At 38.7% G+C, this 7,226-nt stretch overlaps 1 protein-coding gene and 1 long non-coding RNA gene across 4 annotated transcripts in view; one reads left to right on the top strand and one right to left on the bottom strand.

Annotated features, from left to right (window-relative positions):
* The window catches only part of LOC102679780 (protein grainyhead), an 82,574-nt gene that overhangs the window by 48,453 nt on the left and 26,895 nt on the right, over positions 1-7,226 (top strand). The gene's annotated exons all lie outside the window — the stretch shown is intronic.
* Positions 1,830-1,993, bottom strand: LOC116185032. Its single transcript, XR_004149745.1, has 2 exons — positions 1,949-1,993; positions 1,830-1,912 (listed from the first exon to the last, which is right to left on the bottom strand). It is a non-coding gene; the product is annotated as an uncharacterized LOC116185032 (long non-coding RNA).

Genomic DNA, 7,226 nt, shown 5'->3' with positions numbered 1-7,226 from the left:
AAAAAAAAAAAAAAAAAAAAAAAAGAGAGAATCGCGTAAATCACTTTCAAAGAACACGACTTACGCTAATTGGCCATTCCGAGCCGTGTACAGATAAAAATACAATTCCTATTTAAAATATTCTCTACGTATCTCTTCTTCTTTTTTTTTAATATCGCGATCTTATTTTAATCATTTTGAACACTTTCGCAAAAAAAAAAAAATTTAAAATATATATAAAAATCAACGATCTCATTACTTAATTAAATTAAACATTTTGCCATTCTCGTTCAAGATGTATACCGTATATTAAAAACGAGACCTGTTTTATTACATCCCGCGACCGTGTGAAACAAGTAGCGGGACAGTCGTGCGTTGCATATGCCATTAAAAAACCCGACTTTCGACAAAAACAGTCGCAACGATTGCGGTGTCATTTTTTATTACGGTTGCGCGTATTTTATCATTACCCGTGTATCTGAGTGAAAAAAGAAACAGTATCTTTGCTTTACGCTTACGCTATACATTGTGCATCTATTTTTATATGCCGCGGTGGCGCATGAATCATCTCGACAAAGGTGATTATTGCACACCGGTATCCTCGTTTCGCGCGTCATCCTCGAGTTCCTCGCGCTTTCTTGGATCATTTACCGATTCGGCGACAGGTCGGCGAGGAACGTAACAGTTCGATAATTAACTTCATTAATTTCGAAGTCACGTAGATACGTAACTAAGTGTTGGAATTTCTTTTCTTTTTTTTTTTCTTTTCGCGAGAGAAATGGTGATGAATTTAAATCATCTTTTTTTTTTTTGGAGTAATCAAGAGAAACAGAAGAGAAATTTCGAAATAAAGTTATAAGAAACGCGATACAAATAAAATTCTCAATTCCTCGAGAAGAGGCAAAGGAAAGATCCTAAAAATTTAATAACGAAGCTTAAAGAAAAAGAGAAACGAAATTCCATCTCTAAGAAAAACAATTCTCGATTTTTAAATCATCTTTTTTTTTTTTTTTTTGGAGTAATCAAGAGAAACAGAAGAGAAATTTCGAAAAGTTACAAGAAACGCACTCGATACAAATAAAATTCTCAAATCCTCGAGAAGAGGCAAAGGAAAGATCCTAAAAATTTAATAACGAAGCTTAAAGAAAAAGAGAAACGAAATTCCATCTCTAAGAAGAACAATTCTCGATTTTTAAATCATCTTTTTTTTTTTTGGAGTAATTAAGAGAAACAGAAGAGAAATTTCGAAAAGTTACAAGAAACGCGCTCGATACAAATAAAATCAATTCCTCGAGAAGAGGCAAAAGAAAGATCCTAAAAATTTAATAATGAAGCTTAAAGAAAAACGAAATTCCATCTCTAAGAAGAACAATTCTCGATTCCTCCTTCTCCCTCTCTCCCCCCCTCCCAAAAAAATATAAAACAAAACGGAAGAAACAAAAAATCATAAAAGAGAGAAATTTAGAATCGTCGCGAGGAGGAACGGTTAAAAAAATGCGTGGCTATAAAAGCTAGAGAGAAAGAGAGTACGTATGTGTGTAGCGAAAGAAACTGGCGGCCACCCCTTCTCCACGTACCCCCGTGGACGTGTAGCTCTGCCTTAACTCCTTATTACGCGTCTCGTTTGCCGGTTTATCGTTACGCGGAGATCAGTGGAACTACGAGGAACCTGGCGTGCCCACTACCAAGGCTGGCCTCTGACCCACTTGACGAGGGCCTCGTGTCACGTCGTAAAACGAAACGGGCCCCGGTACGTAACCAGAATCGGCCGGAGGACGAGTGGCACGGCCCGTTTTCGCTGTCCGCCGGTGCTTTATGCCCGACACGTAACGCGAGCGAGTTCCCCTTTATTTGAATTTATGATCACAAAACGCCGTAAACGTTTCCCCCACCCCTCCCTCCTCAAACGCACCCGCGCTCGTTTTCCCTCCCCCTCCCCCCCCCCCTCCCCCTCCCCTCCCCTCTCCACGACTTTTCAACCAGACCAGAGTTTTAGAACCGGACTTAGGCAGGGTTTCTTTTTCTCCTTTTAATGGGTTAATTTCCTAGGGGAATATTGCGATGCCGCAATCGCGGGAGAAGAAGTTTGTTGTTGAGTGTTGGAAAGGAAGGCTGTTACGATAAGACGTGAGATCGAAGAGATAGAGATGCAAAGGGTTCCGTTGAACTATGAACACGGAGATGGAGGTGAACGTTGCTTGGAAATAGGGATGTGACGTGATGAAAGAGGTGAAAGGGGTGCAGGGGAGGAACTTTGGAAAGTGTATATCGAACGTTTTGTATCGGATAGATTTGATTACGTCGTTTGTGATTTCTCGAAGGAAGATTAAGAGAAGGGAGTCCCTCATCGTGGATATTTTATAATGGGGTGTTAATAATAAGTTGACTGATTCTCCTTAACGTGAATTATAAGAATATTTTGTTTCTCTCCCTTATGTATCTCTCCAGAGAAATTTCTCTATCGCATTCTAATTTTAATTTGAAATCCAATACCGATTTTTCTTTTTCATTCATTTTGTATTATTATTGAGTTTCTATGTTTTTATGTTTTGTAATCGTGAGAAAGTTACATAAGGGAGTTTAGAATATTTTTTTCTTTCACCTAGATATAATTTTATAAAGCGTTAAGAAATTTATTCATGATAAACTATTTTTTCATAAATCATAAATCTCTTTTTATCTCTCCGATACTTGTGCAAAGTATCACATAGTTTTCTAATTTTTAAAAAAAAATATATATATATATATACATTAATATATTACATGTATATATATTAATTAAATACGATAAACGTTCCCTCGATAATATCTGTTTCGTTATTTCGCAATTTTTACGCATTATTTCGTTGCACGGTTTTAATGGGTTAATAAGCGATGGAGCAAATGGTGTAATTATCACGGAGAAACCTGTTCCCTCGCTATATATTCACTCCACATTATCGTCCGCTGATTAGAAAGTAGAAAACAAAATTTTAACATTTTCCAAATTAAAAAAAAAAAACAATTTTTTTACAATATCTTACCGAAAAAAGGGAGGAAAGGATCGTTAATTTTCTTTACCACGAAATAGGCGAGAAGCTGCTGAAGTGATATGGAATAATAATCCTCAGGGCCGATCTTCGACGTTAACGCTCTTCCTGTTTCGAGGACGGAAAGTCCGGTTTCTCTTTGGTCTCTGCCAACCCCCCTGCGAAAATCTGCGACTTTATCACTGCTACACGGCTTAACAGCGATCACGACAGCCTCGACGACGTGTCAAGTACGCTTTTGACCTCGCGATCCTTGTAGCCGGTTCCATGGACACGGTGTTGACTAGACCAAGACGAGTTCGAGCGGTCATCCGTACGATTTCTGCGGGCAAAGACCTAAAAACGCGAATTCCCCACTGACACTCGGCGATTCCACTGTTAACGATTCAGTGATAATTTAAAAAGAAGATGAAATATGAAATGGATAGATTTCACACGCGTCGAAACGAGACGGAATTTATCGAGACGTTGGAAATGTTGGGATAGATAGATTTTTTTTTATTGGAACGAAGGATAATTATACAATAAATTATCGTTTTATTCGCTCGAATCGTAGATTGATGTTTTATCAATACACCCTGGATAATTATAAATTTTGATTATCGAAGAAAAGAGAGATTCGAATAATTTTCCTCGTATCAATCATATCGTAAAGTGTAATTTCGACCATTTTATCCGTTCGATCCATCAATCTACGCGGGCCTAAAATCCTCCTCTGCCCAAAAAAGAGGAGGAAGAACGTAACAAAAGTCACGGATCGAGATCACGATCTACGAAAGCAGGGGCTAGGCATGCCCGACATATCAAACTTGGCCGGTTTCCAGGAAAAGGGAAACGACTCCACGAATCTACAGCGCGGGAACGTTTAAACCCACATTTCGACGTTATAAGCATAGTTCAGAAGCGTACCATTAAGATCAACGATCCCGAGCAACTTTTATGAAAAAAGATTCGCATCAAAATCAAGATCCTCGAAAGCGACACGTGTCCGACATACCAAATCCCTTCTCGTGTTTCCCAAAACCAGGAACCACTATATCTATCCCCCTCTGACAAAAAATCCTTCAGAAATTAAAGCTTCAATTTTTAAAGAGACCAGAGAAGAAACAGAAAAATAATCCTCCTCCTCGAACATTAAAATGTAAACACGTTACAAGAAGAAGACATTACACGATATCACACATTATCAAAAGTAACTAATCCCCTTCTAAAGACTAGGATTCAATACGAACAATTCCAATTACAAAAAAAAGATAGAAGCAAAATTAAACCAACCGTAATAAAAGAGAATTTTTGTTCCAAAAGAAATCTCCTCTTCCGGGAGAAGATCCATCTCGGATCCACGAGGAAGCTTGGAGGCGCGACGAGAAAAATGGCGGAAGCTCGACCCCCCGGTCCACGCTGTTCGCATTTAAATTCGTAAAAAGCCGCGTACATATGCATACCGCATACGAGAGTGGCGCGTGCTGCGTGCACAGGTGACGTGCGTGCGTGAATGCGTGCCAAGGAAAAAAGGTCTTCTTTCGCCCGGCCCGGAAAAAGCGGAGGAGAAGAGAGAGAGAGAGAGAAGAGAAAAGAGGAGCTGGAACCGGCCGCTTCTGACAATAATAATAATCGAAACGAGTGACCCGACCCGCCACGCACCAGCGAGACCTGTCTTTCGAGTTCGAGCGCCGACAGGTCTCGAGCACACGCACACGCTCTTCCGATACGCCCGATTTCCGGTTTGAGGAATGCCGATTCCGGTTCCGAACCGGGCCCCGCAACACTGATACCGCAAGCTCGTTCGGGACACGCATACACACGGGTAACATCTGACCCTTGAGAGAAGAAGAAGGATCGACCTGTCGGTTTGGCCATTGTTCCGGGATTTATTGGACGCGTATTTAGAAGAAATTAATCGATTTTGGATTTTGGGTGTTGTTGAGTAAAGAAAAATAAAGTTGAGAAAAAGTGAAAGGAATTTCTTTTTAATCTCGAGCGAGGATTTTTTGCGAAAAGTTCTTTTGAATTTTACGTGTCGATTGGGAAAAAAGACTTTCTAGGAAAATTGATTTTTTTTTTAATTTTGGATGCCGAGGAAGGGATTAGAGGATGTTTATATGGATTTTATTGGACTGATATGTAGATATCGAGGAAGAAAGATGAAATGCTTCGACAGAAACTTTAAACGTTGCTTTGTAGAGATTTTACAAAGAGTGGAAGTTTCGTCGAAATTTTGGGCGAAGAAATTTTACGTGTCGATTGCGAAAAAAGACTTTTTAGGAAAATTGATCTTTTTTTTAATTCTGGATGTCGAGGAAGGGATTAGAGGATGTTTATATGGATTTTATTGGACTGATATGTAGATATCGAGGAAGAAAGATGAAATGCTTCGACAGAAACTTTAAACGTTACTTTGTAGAGATTATTTTACAAAGAGTTTCGTCGAAATTTTGGACGAAGAAATTACAAATCTTGTTCATTAAGGAAATGAAATTTTCTCAATGAAAAATATTGAGAAAATATTCTTTTATAGATTTCAACAATGATCTAATCAAATAGAAAGAAAGATAATTAATGTATAGATTTGTAAATTAATTTAAACAGAGTTTGTAAAAGAAAATGCGGCGTTAATAATTGTTGAGAGTTTACGAGACACGAGTTCTCTTCGTTCATTTTTTTCTTTTTCTTTTGAATTTTACGACATATCCAATGATTTCGAATATGACTCGAATATATTCCCATAAAAAATTCGTAGAATCTTTTTTCTTTTCTAATACCGTCAAATGGGCAAACCTCTCCATCCTCTCGCATATACATATATATATATATATACAAAAGTACAAGTCGGTTGAGCAGACGGTGACCCTCCGACGACCCGGCGACCTCGAAGCAGCGCGTGGTACGTCTGTCGTCGATAATGCTGCACCGTAAGCGCATAATTGCCTCTTTTGCGCGTACTAACGCAAACGGTACGCAATTGCGTGGCGACGCGGCAAAAACGGCGCGGTCGTGTAACGTTACGTGGAATAATTTGCTCGTCCGTGTACGGGGAAACAGTCGCGAAATTCATGAATTCGTGGAAAACCGGCTTGAGAATTACCGCACAGAAGGTGATTAAACTGTGCCGCTACTCGAGTCCATTTCTTCCATACCATTCTCCACCGCGAACTTGACTGTACATAAATATTTTAAACCGTGGATAAATTGTGTTATTTTATTTATATATATATATATATATATATATAAACTTCATTCATTCAACGCACGTCTAATTTATCAACAAGTTGAAAAGTTTGAATGGATCGCGTTATAATCGTTATAAAATATATGGACAAATTATTGCTTTTGCTCGCTCGTTTATAGAATTAGAGAATTAAAGTCTAATTTAGAGATGAGAGTTTCCAAGGAGGAAAATTAAAAATATCGATCGTCGAATTTTTAAGAGACGGAACGGATGTAATTATTATAAGTCGCGTTACAGAGGATCGACCAATCTTTGACTTCGCACGACAAATTTATATAACGATAATATAATTTATTGAAATGGTAACACCTATTTTGTTTACACATGCGTACGTATGAATATTGATCGATTCGACGATATATATTCAGAAAATAAATTATTATATATATTTGAAATTAATAATTCTAACTCGTTGCAATCTCTTTTTCTTTTTTTATATAAATTTCGTAATTCGGATTATAAATAATTCTTTAAATAAAAAACATTTTAAAACCAGCTGTCGTAAAGATATTTCTCCATATAATATAACATATAATAGTACAAGAAATTTAGAGAAAAATCCATTGGATCAAAGCTTTCGAAGATTAACAACAAGATCGTTAACAAATCCGAATCTCGAGAGAAGGGAAGAGTATTCGATGTAAATCAAATATCACCCCCCGCCCCTTGTATACCAATACTCAGTTCCACACCGTTCTCTAATCGAAATATTCAAAAGGCGAACTCACGTTTTGGTTATCCCCCGGGCGGATCTCTCCGCGATCTCCATGAATCTCTGCCTCTGATCCTACATCAAGGATTAGCATCGCATTACCGGCGCTGCGTGGCATTAAGAGTGCGAGGCGCGGAACGAATGCTCGTCTTGACGCAGCAACGACGATCCAGCAGGGATCCATTTCACGTAAGCCGAATTCATGAGGCCCTTGCCTCCGGTTACGAGAGAGATTTCCGCCGCGGGAAGGACAACAGAACGCGCCTCCTCTCCTCTC

This window comes from Apis dorsata, unplaced genomic scaffold (assembly GCF_000469605.1).
Source record: "Apis dorsata unplaced genomic scaffold, Apis dorsata 1.3 scaffold_87, whole genome shotgun sequence".
Classification (NCBI taxonomy): domain Eukaryota; kingdom Metazoa; phylum Arthropoda; class Insecta; order Hymenoptera; family Apidae; genus Apis; species Apis dorsata.
This window is presented reverse-complemented; position numbering and strand designations above follow the sequence as displayed.